The sequence below is a fragment of the Electrophorus electricus genome, chromosome 3, assembly GCF_041902795.1.
Source record: "Electrophorus electricus isolate QZ-2024a chromosome 3, ASM4190279v1, whole genome shotgun sequence".
Lineage (NCBI taxonomy): Eukaryota > Metazoa > Chordata > Actinopteri > Gymnotiformes > Gymnotidae > Electrophorus > Electrophorus electricus.
Genome location: NC_137499.1, coordinates 20931574 through 20954490, shown reverse-complemented (window position 1 = coordinate 20954490; position 22917 = coordinate 20931574). Strand labels below are relative to the sequence as shown.

Here is a 22917-nt window from a genome sequence, read left to right as displayed (position 1 = left end):
GAGCAAGGAGATGTGTTTGTCCAGGCCTGTCTGCTGACCTGACCTGTACCCTCTGGCAGAGCAGTGTGCGTCTGCAAAATCTGGTGGGCCGGCCTGTCTCTCGCAAAGAGACATAGTTTAATTAGAACAGCACTGCCAGATGCACAGCTGCTGTGTGCAAAGATATGACTAAAAACTTAATAGAAGGAGACACTCTGTGTGTGTGTGTGTGTGTGTGTGTGTGTGTGTGTGTGTGTGTGTGTGTGTGTGTGTGTGTGTGTGTGTGTGTGTGTGTGTGTGTGTGTTTTAGTGCGTATACCTTGTTTTGTTCTCATGGTGAGGACTAAATGCAGACACAAACATCAAGCAAGAACATTTTCTTGGCCATTATTAGGAAAGGTTTAATTTTAGGTCAGTTTGTGTAGGTATAGCAGTATTTATATATATTTATATGCATGCCAGTAGAAGGTCCCCTGAAAGATATTAATACAGTGATGCAGCGTGTATGTGTATACATGCATGTCATGCAGAACGTCAGCTAACTTCAAGCTTGACTCAACCTCATGTCATTTATTAATTGTGTAATGGGTTTCACATTGATATTTAACAGCTCAACTCTACACATCAATGTGACGCTGCCTAAATGCCAACAGGCTTTTAAAATCTTTAAAAGTTATATATGATCATGACTTCATATTTGTTTGTTATTATAAAATACTTATTTTTGTTTATATGATTATGGCACCTTTCATATACAATAACATTTTTCAGATATACATTACGCTGGTGTCTTTGTCACATACAGATCTTATACTATATAAATATGGTTTTAATATGAAGTACCAATTATGTTCAGAAAGTATTATAATTTTATTATGAAATGAGTATGCTGATTGTATACCATGTATTTGTTTTATGGGATTTTTACAGGCATCACAAGTAAGCAGCGTCAATGAGAAACCATGTGACTTGTGTATGCAGCCTCATGCTGTTGCACACAGGCTTGTGGACTTCAGAGGAACCACATGGGGTCTGATTGGGTCTGTGGTGCCAGAGACATGCTGCATTAATAGCCACGTGACTGATTACACAGTGTGACATTAGAGCAGGAACTAATCATGCAAGGTCTGACCTTCTCATAATACAAGAACGCCACTGGAGCATATGATGGGTTGGGCTTCGGTCGATGGCATTGCTACTGAATAATCCCGGACACAGTGCTGGAGCAGGAATGGCTTTGATCAGCACAGCACTGCAGTAAACTGCACAACGCCCCTGGTTGCAGGCAGCCTTACATACAAAACCTGCTCACTCAACCTGCTCCGTTCCTTATTTGATTTTCCGTTGGACAAACTGCTCTCACAAACCTGTGTCATGTGTCTAAAGGCCAGGTTTAAGATGTATATGAAATAGCACATCCCAGTCTTTATCATTTGTGTTTTAATGTTCTTTAAGCAATTAATTCCACTGCGTGACAAACATACTGGCTTCCCATCTCCTTGTGGTGGTGGGTGGACAATAATTGCTGGGTGAGAATGTACCAGATTTGTCCTGACCTTTGTTCGCAGCACGTCGGTGACATTTCACTCCTAGCGACTATTGCAGTGGCCGTGAGGTCAGCGAGGACCAGTTGAGGCGGGGCCTAAGACCTGCCTCCATCTCTGGAAACCAGTAAACCCCCCATCTTTTGTCTGTCTCCTTGAAGAATTAACTATTCGGCTGCCTAATGCCAAAAGAGACAAATGGTGATGGGCTGGAGACTCACAGTTCTATGCCCTGAGCACATCACCCTTGCTACAGACATATGTTGGGCGATGCATGCGTGGATAGCACAACTGAGATTATGGTGGTTGAACTTGCCAGAAGATGTGCATAGCTGGAGAAGCGGATGACATCCCCCCACTGTGCTCATCCATACTCACCTGAGAAGTGGAGACATCCCCCCACTGTGCTCATCCATACTCACCTGAGAAGTGGAGACATCCCCCCACTGTGCTCATCCATACTCACCTGAGAAGTGGAGACATCCCCCCACTGTGCTCATCCATACTCACCTGAGAAGTGGAGACATCCCCCCACTGTGCTCATCCATACTCACCTGAGAAGTGGAGACATCCCCCCACTGTGCTCATCCATACTCACCTGAGAAGTGGAGACATCCCCCCACTGTGCTCATCCATACTCACCTGAGAAGTGGAGACATCCCCCCACTGTGCTCATCCATACTCACCTGAGAAGTGGAGACATCCCCCCACTGTGCTCATCCATACTCACCTGAGAAGTGGAGACATCCCCCCACTGTGCTCATCCATACTCACCTGAGAAGTGGAGACATCCCCCCACTGTGCTCATCCATACTCACCTGAGAAGTGGAGACATCCCCCCACTGTGCTCATCCATACTCACCTGAGAAGTGGAGACATCCCCCCACTGTGCTCATCCATACTCACCTGAGAAGTGGAGACAGGGCTCGGCATGACAAGATCATCCTTTTCTTTTGCTCCCACTATAGTGAACTAAGCCCCATGAGACTTGGACCGAGGCATAAGTCTGGAGGAAAGTGTCCTCTTGCCGAGTTTGGCTTATGCTTTCCACTCCAGAAGAGACTGCTTCCCTGGAGTTGTTTGTGTGTTAAAGGGGCAAGAAGAATCTCCAGAACACTCATATGGGATTTCATTATGACATCGCTCGGTGGGAATCGGAGCACTCTTCTTACAGAAAATAGGGCAAGTTAGTTGTCTTTGAGCAAATCAAATGATCACAGGGGTAGGACAAGGTAGGCATTCTACTGCCTCCTGAGCCTTTTTTACAGAGTTCATGTTAAACGAGCCCAGTTTACTCCATTCAGTTGTTTTTCATATGCTAGTTCTAGATGTTTTTGTGGAATTGAGATCAGCAGGCCTCAAACAATGCCCTGTTGGACCAGAACAAACGTTTCTTTGCTGTGTTAATACCACCAACATTTCCTAACTGAGGTTTTGAAAAGGTAATATTTTAAGCTTAAAAAAATCAGCATGCTACAAAGACCAACTTCCCTAATTGTCCAAAATCACAGCGATTTGTTTAGCAATGTTGTGTTATTGTGCTGTAAAAAGGCTTGCGCAATCTCGCCACAGCAGAAACATGGCAATTTACTACCTGGATGACTGTGATTCTCAACACCAAAAAACAGGAATGGGGATATGTGTAGCTGGCCTGTGTCTCAAGAGACTTTAAAATATGACTAGCTCATGGCTTCATCACACAATCACAAAGCTGCAATCAAAAGGGGTCGGCGGCCTGTCTCTGATTAACTGAAGCATCCTCTGTCCTTGGAGACTAGTCAAGATGGCCCTGTTGGTCATTTTTTAGCATGTCTGGAGCATCAGATTGCCTCTCACCCAAGCCTTGATTAGCTGTCTCATCGGCACTGAAAGGGAAATAGACAGTAGACCTCCCCCACTCCTGCCTAAGGTCTGGCCTGAGAGATTGGCTCGTCTGTGAAGGTCAACTGTCTGTGTGTAGTCTCAGTGAGCATCTGCGGTCACGAGGTCCATAATCATGTCTGGACTCACTCCAGTTTTTTTGTTGATATTGATGAGGGTAAGCCTGCTGAGTTGTGCATTCAGCACACAGGTAGATTTGTATGTACAGTGTGCTGGCCCTGTCAAATCTGATGGCTCATTCCAACAATACTCTCATCTCTTTTTAGTACTGTGGTCTAGATTCTGCAGATTCTGTGTGCTTTGGGGGTTGAAATCTCTCTTTTTTTGTAATTAGACTGTGGTCTGGTGTGGTCTATCATGATCAGTAGTGTCTGCTTTTTGTGGTCAGCAAAGTGCACTCCATATGGTCAGAAGAATGTGCTTTGTATAGTCAGTAGTCTGCTTAGTATGGTCAATAGAGTATGGTCAGTAGAGTATGGTCAGTAGAGTGCTCTCAATGTGGAGTCAGTGCTCTGTATAATCAGAGAGTTTGTGCTGGGTGGTCAGTGGTAGTTCAGCGTTTAAGGTAGATTAACAATCAAAAGGTTTCCAGTTCAAACCCTGCCACTGCCAAGTTCCCACTGTTGGAGCAAGGCCTTTAACCCCCAATTCCTTAAGTTGTATTCAGTCACTTTGATGAAAGTATCAGCCAAATGCTGTAAATGTCACTAGAGTGCACTCTGTAGGGCTGGATGATACTGCAAAAAAATAAATAAATAAATAAAAAAAATAATTAATCTTTCTTTTATTTAAACTCATATTACAGTGGACTTTGTTATATGACCAGTACAATCTAAAGTAGGCAAATAGTTGAAAAGATTGTTTTAAATATCCTCAACAGACTCAAAGCTGTGTAAGTACAACAAAATTGTACAAAATAAATAGAAGTGTTAAAACATAAAAATGCAATATTTATTAGCTACATCCATCCAAGAATACCCCTGGTCAATAGTTTTTCCTGGCATGAAACACCACTACATCAATAATTTCTTTCCACTGGGAGCTCTTGATGCATTAGACAATGAAGTAGCTAATGGCTCTTATGGTGGACATTTTTGGGTGTTGGAGGCCAACTTGTATTTTTGTTTGTATTGTAGTCTATGTGCTGGAACAAATTTATCGTTGTTGTAATAATTTCCATGTTACGATTTTTATGTCCAAGCTTTACTTTGTTTTGCTGTGTTCGCTGGTTACGCCTCTTCTGGTAATCTGACTGGACCGCATTGAGGTTAATGAGAATGGATTTACCCTAAACAAACATCACTCCTCACCGCATATGAGTCCCGCCTGAACAAGCTCTTTTCGCCGTGAACTGCTGCCTGTTAATTGTCATCATTTTGTGTTTTTTTAACAGTCTCAATTAACAATGAATTAATTGTGAAAATCATCCTGCACTATCTATATGTGGTCAGTAGAGGGCGCTATGTGTGCTCAGTAGTATATGGTTATTATTGGGATCTGTTGGCCCATGATCTCTTCACTGAAACACATCTAAATGAAAACCAGCACCAGCTCGACAGGATTACCCTTCCTTATCGTCCAGTCTCACCCCAGGGCAACTCTCTTTTCAAGGCAGCTTTGTTTGGAGGCTTTGTAGAACCTGAAAAGTTTTGAAGATTTTTACACATTTTGGGGGGGTAAAAAATTTAATTGTGCCAGATCTTTTTTTTTTTTTTTTTTTTTGGAGTAGCACCCAAGCATTTAATGTGTCTATTTCAGGTTCTGTGCAAAGATAAAATCTTGTTTTCTCACTTTGTAAAAGGTACTCCTAAAGGACCATGCTGGTTTGGTGTATGTCACAAAAGTGAGGTCTTTTCCTTAGAGCTGCCATGGCAACCTTGCCTGTGTGCAGACTGCTGGAAGGTAAAAAGCAGGACAAAATCTCCTCTTTAGCTCCTCTTTATGTCCACCTGCTCCAGACGTCTCCGGATCCTTCAGGGACCAGCCACTTTCTTGCATACTTCTGGTTTCAAGATTTATGAACCACTCCACAGGCTCATGATTCATAAAGGGCGGGGTTGAATTAAAATTATGATAACCGCCCACTGGCCTGTGATTTGTCTAATGAACTCCAGCCCCTGAGCAGCAGATGTAGTTTAAATGAGCAGTGTAGGGGTTGAAAACCAAATACCAGGATAAGTTGTTTTCAAAGGTTTTCCAAGTAGGCAAAGCTAGAAGAAATATTACAAAAATCAGTTAAAAGGCAGGAAAGCAAAGAAGAGCTCTGATATTCAATATTTTCAGAATCTATGAAAATCCAGAGATAACAAAACAGCAAAAATAAATAAATATATAAATACTGTATCTGTTTTTGAAATGCGATTCCAAAGTTGATTAGTATTCATTGGTTGTATTTGTTTGCTTGGCAATTCACAATAATCAAACAATGTTTTTGCAGAGGTGAGCTTTCCCAGTTTGCTATTACACAGAAAAGGCTGATAAGCGCTTTCTGAAGAAAGATTGTGTATGGGTGGGGGTGTAAACAGAGGTTTGTGTTTTCCAATGCAATAAGGTCACAACAGAGGCTGCCTCCAGTCAAAAACAACACATACGCATACACACACACACAACACAAACACACACATACACAACAAGCGCATATGCAGACTGTCTAATTAGCATTGAGTGGCATGTGTAAGTCATGGGTACAGATGACTTCTGGACGCGCACACACAACACACACCATTAGCCTGCCTGACGCATGAATCTGTTCCATTACCAATCAATTACCAGCCTCTCTCACACTGTCTTGAGGAGTGCTCTTCTTACACTCTACATCACTGTGAAGAGCATTCGATACCACACAACTGGCCAAAGTATCTCTTGCTGCAGATTGGACTGTAGCCCTGATTCCAGCCATCACTGGCATCTGGACCTCATTAGCTCTTTCTTGAGGGATGCACAATGCTGTATGTCTCATATTTCTGTGGTCCTGATCATGGAAACGAGGACAGTTCATTACGTTTTCCCTCCAACGCATGGCCAGGCAGTCACACCTGAGCAGAAAGCAAAGACAGGGTAATGAGATGACAGTAGTTTTAGACAGGTGAGTTTTGATTACATATTGTATTTCATGACAGCTGGGCATGACAGAATTTGGCTTCCTTTTTTCCACTAAGCTCAGTTATGTTAAGCAGTTCCATTGTCCATGTAATATTTAAACTGAGCATTAAGGCCTTGTTAAAATTCTTCCTCCCTCTCTCTTTCTCTTTCACATTCTTTTGTCTCTCCCCATCAAAATCACTGACATATTATGCAACATTCCAAAATATTATCCATAATAAATACTTCTTTTGTGCACCTCTTCTCTACGTGCTTTTCCTGTTCTGCTCTCTAAAATGTCATAAAAGATGAAAAGCAATGACCCAGTTGAGGAAACCTTCTTTTTAGTAAGAGTAGGAAACGGTGCTTGACAGACAGGTTTGGACAATAGGTAATCTGGGCTGGTCTCTGTGCACACAAAGAGGTTTTAATGAGGTGAGAGAGCTTTGTGAGGAAGAGGAGAGGCATTCTCCCAGAAGGCAAGACACATGGAAGGTGCAGAAGAGAGAGAGAGAGAGAGAGAGAGAGAGAGAGAGAGAGAGAGAGAGAGAGAATCACTATCATTCTCCCACCTCAATAGAAGGTTTGATCAATTCTCTCAGCAGCTGGGAGACAGAAGTGACAGCAGTCAATAGCTCATAGAGGTCTGGTTACTGTGATTACAACCCCTCACCCTATCAGACGTCACTCTACTACATTTCTCTGTCTCACTCACATACACACAGATATGGCATTTAAACTATTCTATTTAAATGTTTTGTGGTTTTGCCAAATGCACACTGCTGGTCTGCTACCATTCTCTCTCTCTCTCTCTCTCTCTCTCTCTCTCTCTCTCTCTCTCTCTCTCTCTCTCTCTCACTCTCTCTCTCGCTCTCTCATTCTTCCTCTCTCCCTTGGTCACACACATACACACCACAGAACCAAGTCTGTTTTTAGCAGACATGATGCCACAATCTTTCTGCAGTATTGTAAACAGATAACACTGTCCTAATTGAGGTCGTTAACCTTCATGGATTGTGAGGCAGAGGTGAATCCATGTTTAAGAACACCATGTTTACAGGTCACTAAATGGGAGAACTGATTAGCCTTTTTGAAATTTGGTGTTTACTACTGGTTTATATAAAAAGTGAACAAAAAATGTTCTAACTTCACAACACTACAGGGCTCCTGTGCAGTCAGACATGTATGAGATGAGGTCCAAATCATATGGAAACGATTGTATGCATTTTTTCTGGATCTGTCTGGATTTCATGGGGAAAGGTCCATGTCTTTACTTACTTGATCTTGCTTTTACCTCTTCCTGTTATCTCATAGCCCATTGCACAAGGTACAGAGTCAGTCCAGAAGAGCACGAACTGAGAGCTGTTCACGCCTTCCCATGCTGCTACACTCAGCCTCACTCGACTGGTGACCGTGGCCTCTTCCTGGTTGTTGCCTCCACATGCAACTGTTGCCTGTCTGCCCCCAGTCAAACTGAGACACTTCACCCGTAAAACCAGTGGATGTTCTTCTAAATCTAGTTTTTAAAAGCCAGCATGTGTATGATGTTTTCTGATTCCCGACAGCACATTTTATAGTTTGATTTTATGACCGATATTGTGAAGAAGGGCCACACCTGGTCAATAGGAATTCGAACTGGGTCAGTCAGACGTTCCATCAGAGGATGTCAGCCAACAGCTCTTCCTTAGGTAGCAAATAGGCGTTTAGCTGGGATGTTTATATTCCCAGCGGAAAGAGAAGACGTATGTGGGATAAAGGCCGAATTTTAATGTAATAATTTTTTTACTGCTAAAGAGAAATGCTGCATTATTTTGGACTGATAGATTTAATTTAATGACATGAGTAGCTTCATTTCTTTCTTTCTCATTTTTTTCCATTTAATCACTTTTCAGTGCCAATCAAATATTTTGAATGCAGTTTGAATGAATGCTGAATGATTTTGGCTCCACTGCGTCTGACATACTGGCACAGACATACTTTACATCACTGTGCATAAATTTAAGTGGCATTTTTTGTGAAAGTATTTTCAAGTACTCATTCAGGTATAGTGCTTATGTAAGAATGCAATGTAAAAATAAAATGTACCCGCAAATCAGCCAGTCAGATCACTCCATGCATGAAGTAAAGGCTTTTGCACTTTTCTAACTGCTATGCAGCATCCTGGAGAAAAAGGTAAATGATTGAAAATGACTTTTGATGTCTCTTTGTGAAATGTCACTATATATTTGACAGTGATGTCCTATACCTTGGCAAGCTTGTTGACTGCTCACAGTAACCTCATATAGTTTTGCTTTTTTTTTGTGGCCTTCTCAAACTGGAAATGCATTTCTGCTCGTATTGATGAAACATTTAGCATTAGAATGTCTCTTCTTCCAGTGTTGTCCATGTCAATGTATTACTGTTGGAGATGCAGGCTCACTAATTATGTTTATATTTCTATTGATAAACCAATGGATTGTTCAGAGCGCCACCACTGAAAACATTTATTAATGATTTAATTACATTATTTATTGGCTCATGATTGATTCCCACAATCTCATTATCGAAGGACAGTCAAGAGTACACAAAACAGAATTGAATAGATCTGCCTGTTGACAGTAATGTCATTTAATCAAAGTCAGGGCAAGAATGGTCACACTGTGCTTATTCATTCCTGGACTCATCTTGCCATTTCAGTTCAGCACAAATTTTTCACTTAATGTCACAGAGACACTAATAGCCATCTGTATCGACCGATGCAGAGTGTTATGCTTTATCAGTTTTGTTTGGAAGGAACCAAACGGCATAAAGGATGGAATGTATGCACGTGACATACTAATGCCACATCCACTGCCATGCTAGTTTCACCACTGAGGAGAGAACATTGACCATCAGCCAATCAAAATTCCTGTGGTCAGAAACTGATTAGGTATGGCCTGGGGGCAAAAGGTAGAGAACTCTCAGAGAACAGCTTGAACAGGCAACCTACACTGACTGGAAGCATTATACTCATTGGTTCTGAATACACAGCTGAAGGCCAAATAAACGAAATATGATCTTTAAAATATAATGTGTATGTGACATGTTTATCTTCGACTGCATCACACAGATGGTGGGGAGGATTAAAGCTGAAAGCGAGTGCAGAAAACCAACCCACAGGTGTACATAGCCTTGCTTTCTAGAGCTGATGAATGTAAGTGGCATTAGAGGAGATCTCTTGATGCTGGTGGGAATCTTCAGGCCCAAGGCCAGAGCCTCAGGCACTGTTAGAATTTTCTACAATGCGAATCCATTTTCTGTACAGTACAGTGTTTTCTATCCAGCCGTATTAAAGGTCTATCCTCTGTCATGTTAGCTTGTCTACACTTAGATAGGTCAAATATGGTTTGAACCAGTGACAGACGGCTGTATCATTTTTGATACAGTGTATTCTATCATGTCTGAACATGTTACACTTGCTGTGTCATATACATATATCCACTTATTCATCTGCTTTGCCATCTATATATACTCACATATCTCTGAATAAAGTGTGCATGCTTCTCAGCATCTGTGACTCAGTATCACTCATTCTGAGAAACGTGCCCCAGGGGCCTGAGGAGGTGAAGCAGACAGTGGGACCAGAGGGACAGGCTTAAGGAAAATAGGGAATTTTTCCTTACAGGTGCTATATTTGAGAGGGCTCAGTGCAGGCTGTACTTGATGAAGTCAAGTATATTAGAGTGGATGGAGGGCTGCAAAACCACCAGGGGGCTTGGGGGAGTGCACAAAATCAATTAAATGCTCTTTTCAGGCCAAAGAATATTAATGGATGTTAATGCCAAGGAAATATAGATGGTTATTTTTCTCTTGCAACTTGGTACAGGTTTACACAAAGAAAGAAGGTTCTGTGAAGAGCAAAGCCATAAATTTATAGAATTTATATTATTCTGATCAATGCTGAACAAAAAAATAATAATGGTGTGCTGGCAATTATAGACTATAGACAAGTTTTATTCACAAGCTCAACAAAGTAATACCATAGCACAGATACGATGTTACACCATGTGCTATGGTTTGTGGAAAGTTGTGTGTCTTGTGTGATTTGCAATTGTCGGTATGTCTGTGAAGGTTCTCACTGGTGGTAAGTTAAGGACATATACTATGATGTTGATGATTTCAAGGGCTTCACCTGACTGGTCAGAAGTTCACCTGCCAAAAATATTAAAAAAAAAAAAATCTGTAGGCAATTCATAACATCCCAAAACTCTTTAAAGGTTATGACATATGTTGTGTTATGTTTTTGTGCCATTAGATTTTTATCAAGTGGACTTTTGCAAATGTCTCCTGGTCTGAGTAGGTTCTCTGTTTATTTTGTTCATTGTTAGTGTAGTAATATATGGTAGACTAGGAACCCCTTGGGAGGGTTAGAGGATTTTAGTAAGAAAGCGATTCATATAAAAATAGACCTTTAGAAAAATCTAAGATCATCTAAGATATATGTAATATGAGCTTTCAAATTATAATGTATAGGTGGTGGTTTTATTGCTTCCTTTTCATGTCTAACTTTATTTCTTCAGCTGTTTAACTAATAGTTCACTATTACATCCACAGATCCATCACCTCCGAAAGGGTTATGGCAAAAAGAAGAAAAAAGAAAAAAACGTTATGGTATGCCCTGCATGTTAATTTATAGCAAAACAAATAATGAATTCGCATTTTAATGACCCACCATATACACAAGTGGAAGGCAGAGATAAAGATCACTTAGAACATTAACTGCAAGCACGCATACTGCAGAAACCAGCAGACACAGTATCCTGCTTTTCAGGTCAAGTCATTTCTTTTGCTGTTTTAGCCTTATTTTCTTTCATTTTTACAACTTTGTTACATGTCCTTTACATTATTACATTATGTACTAATATAAAAATAATGTACAGCATTATTATTATTATTATTATTATTATTATTATTATTATTATTAATGTTTAAAAACTAAGTTAATTTGAAATGTATGTTCACTGTATTTAAGCCATGAGGTTTTTGTCATATTCTTAGAGGAGAATTAGACATCTGCCCCTAAGTATGTCCAGCATGATGTCTGGAGGGTGATTACTCAGGGTTTGCCGCAGCAGACAGTACAGGCTACTTCTGGTTCTATGATGCAGTTATTTACCACTTCAGCAATATCTCAAGGGGAAACGAAAAGGAATGGGCATAAGGTTTAAAGCATGCACTACATATATCAACTTGTATTGCTATGCTTGTTACAGGCAAGCCTTACTATATTGCTACACTTGCTACACTACTACAGCCTTTCTTATGTAGTTAATGTTAGGGTTTCGTGAGGTTCAGGGCTACTGTCCTATAATATTACTGGAATCAATGTCTAGTATAGTAACACCATTTTGTGTCCCTGTGTGCATGATAGTTATTATGGCTGTTTTTGTCATTGTTGCTGTTTGCTGGCTTGCTTTCTTGTCTGATTTTATTTATGCATTTATTTTCAACACAGTCCAAATAATGGGTGGAGTGATTACTTTTCAACTTCTCACTCTCTTATCAGGACAAGCTCTCGATTTGTCACACTTTGTGTTTAGGAATTGGGGGACTTATAGTAAGGTATGAGTCATGTGTTTGCTGGTGGGGTTTTGTTTCTATAGCCCTAAACTCTCACATAACATTATGCCTCCTCTTTTTAGTACATCAGTACAGGTATAATCTCTATTGTAGGAGAGAGTAAACTCAAGAGTGCTATGGTAGGTACTCACAATCAATGCAAAGAGAACCATTTTATGTTGGCATGCACATTGTGTCTATTGATATACATTTCGCGCATTCCTGATGGAACTGCAACTTAAAATCGAGAAAAAAGTTAAATAAAATATTTCAAACAGAACTTCAAGATTGTATTCTTTATATTTAATCCAATTATTTAATCCTTCAGTGGGTTTTTGAAATTAGAATTTGTTGTCAAACTCTTTAAGGATAAAGGTGATGCATTAAGCCATCAATGTTAGATTTACATGGAACACTGCTTGCTCTTCTCCATTCAGTACTGCTATTGAATTTCTATATTCTTAGGTCAAAGCTTCCACTGTGATGAATGTGATCAGTGCTGTAACTGCTGGGATAGCCATCATCATACTGGCTATGGATTTGTCATTTTTTGTGTATCCTGCCTGTACTGGGAACTGTACCTGTGGGAGATACTACTTTCAAAGAACAAGCTGATGATTTTTTATTTTTAGATAAAATGGACAATCAAAATAGCCAGTCTATGATTATATACATGGTAAATACATAGGTAGGACTTCCTGATTGTGATTTATTTCTGATTTTAAAAAATCAAAATGCCCAATCTGTAGGCTCACTGATTGTCCACACAGTGAGCTGTCTATAAGTACAGTCAGTGTCTGAAAACATCCCCAAGTCACATTTAAAGACTTTAAATGCTACTTCAAATGTAATTTAAGACTAAATTTGCAATGAGGATTTACAAAAAATTAAATCATTGGAATAACTCATAATTAAATATTATATTGTAAACACAGCCACTGAGGAACAGATACTTTCATACTAATGTTGAAGGCTATAAGAACACTGAATAAACCAAGTGGGCAAGAATCTGACAACCAGACTATGTACAAAAACGACAGCATGATACTGTTAGCAGTGAATACAGATCTGTGTAACCGATTCTTTCTTAGGGTAGCCTGCACAGCAAGCTATGCTACTTCATTGTAATATTCAAACATAGCTAGCTAGATAAGGCTAGTAAAGCAAAATATGTAGCTCCACAATTATAAATATAAACATGTTGAGAAGGACAGCATCAGATGAATCAGCCTGACTAGAATTTCCTCTCAAGCTCCAACACCACTTGTTATTTGGTAAAAAATAAAATCTAGCCAAACAAACTAAACTCTAATCTGTTAGTAATCCATTAGCTCACCTGTGCAAAAATGTTGATGCTGACAAGTTATTCAAATTTCTAATAAAAATGTTGTCAGGGTAATAAACTGTTTTTAAAACAGCTTAGCTAAGTCAAATGATCGAGTGAATTTCTTCTCTGTCGGTGTAAAAGGTTCACAAATGATCACTGGGTGTAGTAAAGTGAGTGGGAATGTGTTTCTCCCCAACGTAACTTAAGTATGGAAACAAACCCATGCCACAAACCTCTTAAAAAATTATACCAGAATGTAGCTTGTCATCTTCACTAGATTTACAATCGATGATTGAGTAGCTGAGACTAACTGTGTTATTCCTTGGAATTTAATTTGCGAACTTCGAATGGGCCCGCAACAAAGATACATGTCTGAAGCATAACATTTAAGACAGTGCAACTTCAAATTTAATTTCAAACTTAAGCCTTCATTCCTTGAGTAAATGTAATTTCCTAAAAATGAAGACTTTTTAAGGACCTGCTAGCTCCCTGGGTACAATAATTACATTTGTGTAATCTGTCTTGTATTAATCTACATTGTACCTAAATACAGTCCAAAACATGGATTACTAATTATTGCACTGTAGTGCTTGGCTTGTCCATTTCTGTATCTCTGCTTAAACACACTGTAGTGCATGATTCCCTGATTTTCATAAATTGCACCATATCAAGATAATCATTTATTTCCTTACCCTGGATTAACAACATTTTTATCTAATCATCCTGTGACATCATCCTGTGAATTTGATAACTGACCAGCAGTGTTATTTGGTATGACATCTTGCTATCTTATACATGTGAAATATAATTCATCTGCTCAGTTTATCTGTGGATTAGGATAAATTTGTTGTACATTCATTTCACGGTATTACCTTTCAATATGTAAATAGCTCAGAATCAATGTGTTTGTTGTTATGTCTTCAGCAAATAGCAGGATCCAGTTTGGTATCAGTTACATACTTGAGAATGGCAACTGCAGAGGTGCAGATTGATCTCACAAATTTGTGAATGGAAAATTATCCAGGATGATGTGCCACTCATGAAACTCACAATGTGCAAACACAGACACACAAACAGAATGTGCTGTCCTCGACATTGAAAATAAGGGCGTTTTGTTTTTTGCTTGTTATGTACCTAGTTTGCCAGTTTCACTGGCACTACGTAGTGTTGCTGCTGCTGTTTGTGCTTCAGCTCGTCATCTCCATCTGCATCTCCATCTGCATCTGAAGTGTAATGGTGTTTCTGGTCACACACCACACACCACTAAAGTCTACTTTACTCTAAAGTCTGCTTTGCACTAAAGTCTGCTTTACTCTAAAGTCTGCTTTGCACTAAAGTCTGCTTTACTCTAAAGTCTGCTTTGCACTAAAGTCTGCTTTACAATAAAGTCTACTTTGCACTAAAGTCTGCTTTACTCTAAAGTCTGCTTTGCACTAAAGTCTGCTTTACAATAAAGTCTACTTTGCACTAAAGTCTGCTTTACAATAAAGTCTACTTTGCACTAAAGTCTGCTTTACAATAAAGTCTACTTTGCACTAAAGTCTGCTTTACAATAAAGTCTACTTTGCACTAAAGTCTGCTTTACAATAAAGTCTACTTTGCACTAAAGTCTGCTTTACAATAAAATCTACTTTGCACTAAAGTCTGCTTTACACTAAAGTCTGCTTTATATTTATTTTACAAAAAAAATAAAATAAACAAACAAATAAAAGGGGGAAAAGTCAGTACAGATATTTTGAGTTCATATTGTCAGCCTGTTGCAATTTATATGTCCTAACTTCAGTGCCAGATCTAGACTCTGGGCCCTAGGCAAACATTCACAGGGGACCCTCCAACCAGCATTCATAGCCATTATGTTATTAATAATCTGACACCATCAAAAAAATGCTAAATACACACATTTTATTTCACAAGTTAACAGTGCTATTATATTTTTAAAATATAAACTTGTGATTCAAAAATATGAATACTACAGCTATGGAAAATACAATAAAATATACAAACCACACTGCACATATAGCACAATATACTCCAATAGACTTCAGTAATTTAGACTAACTACACTTGTCCAAATTTCTTTTCATCTAAATTTCAAAACTTAGCATTCATAGCTTGACAGTTAGCTCGGTCAGACAATTAGCTATAGAAAAACTAATGTGCAAGTTAACCGATTTCCCCCATTATTTGTGTCCTGTAAAATGACAGGCAAAACATTACTCTAGAAATTGCAGAGACCATATTTATTTCAATAACAATGCTCCAAGTTGTTGTATTACATGTATTACTTGGTTGTATTACAACCAAGTTGTATTACATGTAGGCTTTCAATAGCTATCAAATTAATATGTAATTAGATATCTTCATGCGCAAACTGAGCCATAAATATCTGGAAATGCAAACTATGATGATGAGCCTGATCATACTGCCAGCACTTGCACTTTGTACTGACATTACACAGATGCATACAGAGAAATATTCACTAGGAGAGTTACTGAGACAAATCTGTGAAACATGGAATTATGTAAAGAGAATAAAACTCATCTTACAACATACTAGGAGAGAGAAGGATGCCTCAATGTGTCTCTTTAAGAGGATGGGAGAAACCAGCTGCAGTTCAGAACAATAGGGAGAGTCCTCCTACACACACAGAAAAGCTAGGAAAAGAACATGATACAGAAACCAAGGCTTGTTAGATAAATAACCGATGAACGATTTTGCACTGAAGTGTATAGTCAATGTTAGAAATGTCTTTTACATACATAGCTAAGTGTGCATGTTTAGCAGGAACACTGCTCATACGATTGGTTTGACCTGCAGGAATGTGGCAGGAAAATCAGCATATAAAAGCTGCTACCCTGGCCAGTCACTAGGAGGCTGGACTAAAGTGAGCACAGAAGAGATGGTTAGCTGTGCAGCTTGGTTCAGGCAGTTGAGTTTGTGACCACATGGTGACTGTTGTTTTTTTTGTTTTTTTTGTCCCTTTTGAACAGACTGGACTGTCTTTTACAGTGTATGTACACTCAGACTTGGAGGCTCATTCAAGCCATTTTATTTATGTATATTTACTTGTTCTGTTAGATTTTTTCCCTTTTTTCTAACTTTTCTACTTTTTTAATCACTTGAATTCACTTGATTAGAGTTGGCTCCTTTGAGTCTTGGCTAATTTCATGATCAACTTGATCAGTGCAAGTAAAACTACACAAAAGCTACTCAAATCACACAGTGCATGGGACTTACTAATCTTAGTGGGCAAGCTACCAGTGTTAGTTTATCTTAGACATTTGTTTCCTTCTCTCAAGCAACGTTCCATGTGAAGCCCAAAATAAAATGACTCTTTTTGTCTTGCAAATTCATTTCTTAGTCTACAAAATGCTTTTTGATACAAGAAATACATTTAATGAGTCAATGAATTAATTTCATGGCACCCAATGAATATTGTGAGTCAAGACTTGAATTGCAGAACTCTCAAAATGCATTTTGTCATGAAAGAAACCACTTTGGCCACATAATTTCATTTTTTTTTCTTTTCAAGCCTTAATGAATGGAGGCCTTTTGGTGAATCATTAAACCAATTTTACAAAAAATGATGGAAGGTTGGGAGGCTGCATCAGTTATTTAAAATGCTACAATTTTTGACCTTGAGGGTCTCTGCAGACATGGAGACTATGGAAGCAACTATTGGAGTAATAGCAGGGTACTAAATGTAATACATGTAGGCCTAATTAAACCCTGTAGCATTTTTTAAAAATAAATTGTCTTAATGCTGCTTCAGGTTTGAACAGGATCATCTAATTACAGTAGCGTACCATTTATAGTGTTAATGTTACATATCCAATTAGACTAGATTTTTAAATGGATAAAGTGAAAATAATTATCTAAATATTATGATTTTCCTCATCATTTTTAGGAGCCGATATATGACGATGTGGAAAGCTGTTCTCCAGAAGTTCCTGAAAACCAATGTGAAACTCCTTAAATTGGATGGAACTGGAGGCAACTCTTTCTGTTTAACTGGAAGGATTTTAAGGTCTTTAAGAGTTATTTAGTCATTATTTAAAAGTCCCAGCAGCCACAGACAGTTTTTTTAATGAATTTTTAAAGTACATCAATGTCATGGTTGCCCCTCCTCTGGCGCAGCAGTTCCCATGGCAACACTTTGCCATGAATTGTTTTGGTTCTCTTCCAGATTCTGCCAGTGGGTAAGTTCATCCACCACCTGTACCTGAGTAACCATACACATACATACATCTAGTTTGCATTCCTTATTTCCGTGGAAGGAAGAACCATGTGGATGAAGTAGTAGGCTTTTTTTTTTAAAAGCATATCAGATATAATCACATGTAATGTTTACAGCATTTAGCAGATGCTTTTACCCAAAGTGACCAACAATTTTGACTGAATACATCTTGAGTAAGAGCTTTGCTCAGGCATCCAACATTGACAACTTGGCAGAGGCTTGAACTGGCAACCTTCTTACTAGTCTTACTAGTCAAGTACCTTAACCACTACCCTCGCCACTGGCGTTGGACTACCATTTTGGGCTGCTAGACTAAGAACATTTCCAAAAGTGTTGGCTGTGGAGTAAACTGAGCCAGAGCCTTGAGGGTAAGTTGAACCAGTGCTACATCTGACCCCCTTAGTTTTACATGAAGTTAAGTCTGATATATGGTGTTTAAATTGGTGTTGCATCCTAACAATTAATAACGGACATTATATTTCATGTTTTAGATGTTACACGTGAACAGCTGACATGCCATGTCACTAATTACAGAAGAAAAACAGGTAGGGGCTCCACATCCCTGTGGAGAAATTCTTTATATTTCCCTGCAACCTACATGCATGGAAAGTTCAATGATTTCTACAGTTTTCTGTCATAATCAAGTAGGCCTGATTTTAAAATATATGCAACTATACCAAACATGTGGTTGGGAGTCTACACTGAAAGGGGAAAAAAAAAAATCTGTGGATGTTACTCAAAAAATAAAAGTTTAATTCCATTTAAAATTATTTCTTAATCCCAGACTTTTAGCAAACCATCATCAGTTAGTATTTTAGATTAATTTAATGAACAATCCTATCAGTACAATGAGGGATTTAATTATTAAAAGCAATATTTGGAATTATACTTTAAATCTAGTTAATACAATAGTTTAAACTGTTTTCTCTGAATGCTCAACTTACCTTATCATCTGGATCATCTTACCCCTAACATGGTGCAAGCTGATCCACAATAACACTTTTTGGGGACCCAATGTTGTGTTATCTATTTGAATCTTCTCATGTGTGGTTAGAGAATGACAGACATCAAATCTATATTAAAGGGAAGGACTACTTGTGGAGCTTTTTTCTGCCTGTCACTTTTGGGAAAGTAAAAGAATAAAGCAAGGCTCTATATCACTCACAAAATTCTGAGCAAGCAGCATAACTGATTATGAATGAATGTAAGGAGGTAAGACATCTGCTCATGTTACATCTGGCCATGCTATAAATAACAGGTAACCTCTGGTGACAACAAATGGATTTAGTTGATTGCAGGAGTGTATTCTCCATATTATTGGTTTCTCCATATTATACACAAGCTCTGTACAGGAATGTGAACTATTATGATTTCTCACATATAACAATGTAGTACTATAAAACATTTTGGGGTAAAAACACAAAGGAAGAAAAAGAACCATGAATCACACCAGCAAACATGGGTCAATATAGCAATTATCTACCTAATATCTAGACATTAGGAAACAGCAGCCAGTGGTATATCCAGTTCCAGCTGTCAGACCTGCTGTCCCTCCCCTGACGTGAAGAAGTAAAGAAACAATCAAACAAATAAATAAACAAATGTGAAACAAAACAAAAGCAAATGCTGCCGTTCTACCAAAAGAAAACTAATCCAGAATCCAAAACATAAAACAACATGAAACAGATGAAAGCCAGTTGACCTACCTGTCCCTGGAGCTGGCAACAGTAAGACAGCCCAAGAAAGAGAAGTGAAGAGAAAAAAGAATCCCCTGGTGTAGTAAGTAAATGACACCCACTGGTTAGCTGGAAAGCCCATCCACAGCCAGAAGAGGGAGGCAAACAAGCTAAATATATGTCATACACATAAAAAGAAAATCTCCTATTTTAGAAAGTTCACCATAACATTTCAGCTCTTATTTGGATTTATTCATATCTGACTTATCTTCAATATGTCAGTAAAACTGCTGCAGTTGAGTAAAAATAAATTACTTCTCATTTACATACTGTTGGCTCCTGAGATATTGTGCCAATATTGTGATAATGATTAGCAAATGACATATTACATATGTCTGGGGGTTATGTTTGGGCAGTCTGAATTCACTATTCACCATCACAGTGTAGTCTTGATTCCCAGGTGTAAATATCATCTGGACACAGAGCACAGGAGTCTGAAAGAGGAGCGTGTTTCAGATTCGTGTCATTAGTGCAAGGGTTACTCAAAGACACATGACCATAGAAGGCGTCCTGCCTACATCTGTTGTAAATAGTTGACATTCTAATGCCAATCAGACTCATGAGCTGTACTATATCTGGATGTCACCGCAAACTCGTGAGCGGCTTTTCACTCTGACAGAGGTTACGTGTGATTGGACGATTATTGACTGATGTTCTGCCTCTCCTTGTGTCCACATTCTCCTGCTTTTAATCATTTATAGGAGTAAAATTAATTGTTTTTAACCCTGCCGATATCCTGCAGAGTGCTAGCGGATTAGCACTGAACTCACTGCCTCACTGCTCCAGAGTCACTCCGTCTTTTTCTGCAGCCATCGTTAAGCTCCAAAACAAGTCCATGTTCACGGTTGGCAATGTGGAGGAATTAAACGCTAAATGAGAGCACATTACATAGGTAGATCTATATCATGGATTGATCTTCTGGTGCCTGGAGGTGCCCACAGCTATCCCTTATCCCCTGATTCACCAAGGACTGGATAGGTAGTTGATGAGTTCAGTCTGCTATCACATTCCAGGCCTGAGAGTAGAGAACATTGTTCCATATATCATATGGCTACTATACTATATAGAAATAGCCTACTATATACTGTATACTGCATAATGCACTCAGTATATACTGGATGCTGTATAATGGGTACTGGTCCCAGTAGAAGTATGTAGTATAGTATCCAGTATGTGACAAACGCAAACCATACTAGGTTCCGTGAAGGTTCTGCCCGTTGGGAAAAGTTTTCTGCCACATTGCATGATGGGATGCAGTACACCACAAAGATAGTTCTGGTTGTGTACTGGTATATTTGGCAGAAATAGTACGTCATCTGTTTATCTTTCATGTACTGGAAAAATGTTTCCAGTACATGAAAGATAAGAGGATGATGTACTATTTCTGCCAACAGCATACGGTATACTGATTTGGAGCCCAATCTGTACACAAGTAGGCTATTTCGAACACAGCAATGGGTAGTTTGCTATATGCCAACTAAACTTACAGTCTGTTTATACCTAAAGAGTGTCTGATTTATCAGTGACAGTAGCTATCACTATTGCTATCAGTATTGTATAATTTAACAGTTTTCAGAATATCACTGTTTAATCTTTCACTCAGTCTTAATATTGGATTGCTTTTTCTTTTAAAGACAGAATGGGAGTGTGAGATTTTCATGAAGATCATTGCAGTGTTGCATTTCTTATTACAATATTTTTTTCTGCTTTCCCTTGACATTAAACAATGCATATCATTTATGCTCATATTAATGGAAAGGATTTTCTCATGGGATTAGCAAGTATCATATCGTCTCATGGGATTATGAAGTATCTCTTATATTAGCAACACCCACAGTTAACCCTTCACTTCATAAAGTGTGTGGTGTTGTGAGGGGTAACTGTGAGTATAGGAGCCATGTTTAAGGTATAGATAAGATATAAAATCACTAGTCTAAATTGGCTTTCTGTTCTGTTCATTACAAATGCTGTAATGTATGCTCAAAAACCTTTCTGGATGGCTACAGATGTGAGAAAATTATTTAATTAAAAATCTTAGTAAAAGATTTATTTTCTAATGATAAGCTGTAAACAATCCAGCTCCTTGGAACCCATATCATGGCACATTTGCGATGCCATCTTTACCTAACACACCTAATTAAACTCATCAGCTCATTAGCACAGTGCCTAACGATCTAAATCGGTGATGTCAGAATATAACTGTCCCCATGTTTTAACCCCTGCCTGTTTCTGTGAAGATAATGTTTGTACTCATATATACTCTTACATGCCTCCTCTGATTTGTAACAAATGGCTTGTTTGAGATGAGCTTTGATAGCCATCGTGAGTTTCCTGCTCTGGGCAGGAGCTGAGCAGAGAGCCATCAAGTCAGATAGTTTTACCTTCCGCACCCCACATGAGCTGGCAGCTCTCGCTGGATTCATACAAATATAGAACAATTCTCTGAAGAATATAAATTTAAATTTCCCATATGATCATAATATCCACAAACTAAACAGTTTAATAGCCTGCGTCCTGTATTGACTACAGTTTGTGGGTACGTGTAAACTCTTTCACAATCAAGCCGTCTCTCAGCTCACACAGGCTGCTAACCTGCAGCTACCCCACTCTCACAGGATTGTTACACCATATGCCATAGGGTCCCTCTGAAATCGCATACTTTCATAAATATACAGTACACGAAAGCAGTACGCGAAAACAGGTAGTGTGTTTGAATACCTAGTTAAACAGTATGTGAAAAGTCTCCAGATGACGCACTATATCAGAAGACATCGGGCACGTCCCAATTGCACCCTATCTACTAATACTAACCAGTTTTGACTATGTAGTATGTAGTAGGTAGTGTGGTTAAAAGTGAGTATGCTCAAAAAAAATTTGAGTATGGTTTGAATGGACACTATTGTCCCATAATGCAATGCAAAATGGAAGAGGAGGAGCTACTCAAGTTTGGAAAATGTTGAAAGAAGTGGCGGACAATGTAAAGGATCCAGCGATGACAGTTGCGGGTGAACGGGTGTATAAATATAAATACAGTACAATAATAAATATAACAAATGGTTGCTATTTTAGTAAGAAACCTGTTTGAAACATGTTACTTTGTTAGCTAGCAGTTAGCTAGCAGCCTAGCTGTAGTAATGTTTGGCCTTCCAAGGTAGTTAAGCAGCTAAATGTAATTTATCCATATTTGTAAACAAGGTAGCATATCATTCTTACTATTTTAGGTTTAATGCCAATGTGGATGTACTGTATAAACACAAAGAGAAATCCAGGACATTGTTCACTAATAAAGATTCAGGTTGTACAGTAGCTAATGTTTAATTAACGTAGCTAACCCTGTTGAGGTGTGCTCTCTGGTTGACCTGAACATGGCAATTGTTAGCAAGAGCCAAGAATAATCTTATGTTTGGGTGTGAGACTACAAAAGGAGTACAGTAAAAGGAAGTTAAAAATGACAAATCATGTAAAATGTGCTCAGGGCCTGATGAAGACACCCGCCTTCTGATAACCCAGCGCCCCAACAATAAAGCGAGGAGAGACTAGAGATGTAGAGGAGGG

At 38.8% G+C, this 22917-nt stretch overlaps 2 long non-coding RNA genes across 7 annotated transcripts; both read right to left on the bottom strand.

Moving 5' to 3' along the window:
• Window positions 1-886: 886 nt before the first annotated feature.
• LOC113567885 (uncharacterized) lies at window positions 887-19434 on the bottom strand. 6 transcript variants are annotated; one of them, XR_014122645.1, is made up of 5 exons: window positions 19333-19434; window positions 19110-19182; window positions 15936-16043; window positions 14524-15050; window positions 887-6439 (listed from the first exon to the last, which is right to left on the bottom strand). It is a non-coding gene; the product is annotated as an uncharacterized LOC113567885 (long non-coding RNA). The 6 variants fall into 6 exon arrangements; XR_003409511.3 differs by having other exon boundaries at window positions 14524-14612; window positions 15943-16043; XR_014122642.1 differs by having other exon boundaries at window positions 888-6439; window positions 14524-15053.
• Window positions 17456-19102, bottom strand: LOC145656953 (uncharacterized). Its single transcript, XR_014122646.1, has 2 exons — window positions 18571-19102; window positions 17456-17611 (listed from the first exon to the last, which is right to left on the bottom strand). It is a non-coding gene; the product is annotated as an uncharacterized LOC145656953 (long non-coding RNA).
• Window positions 19435-22917: the final 3483 nt, after the last annotated feature.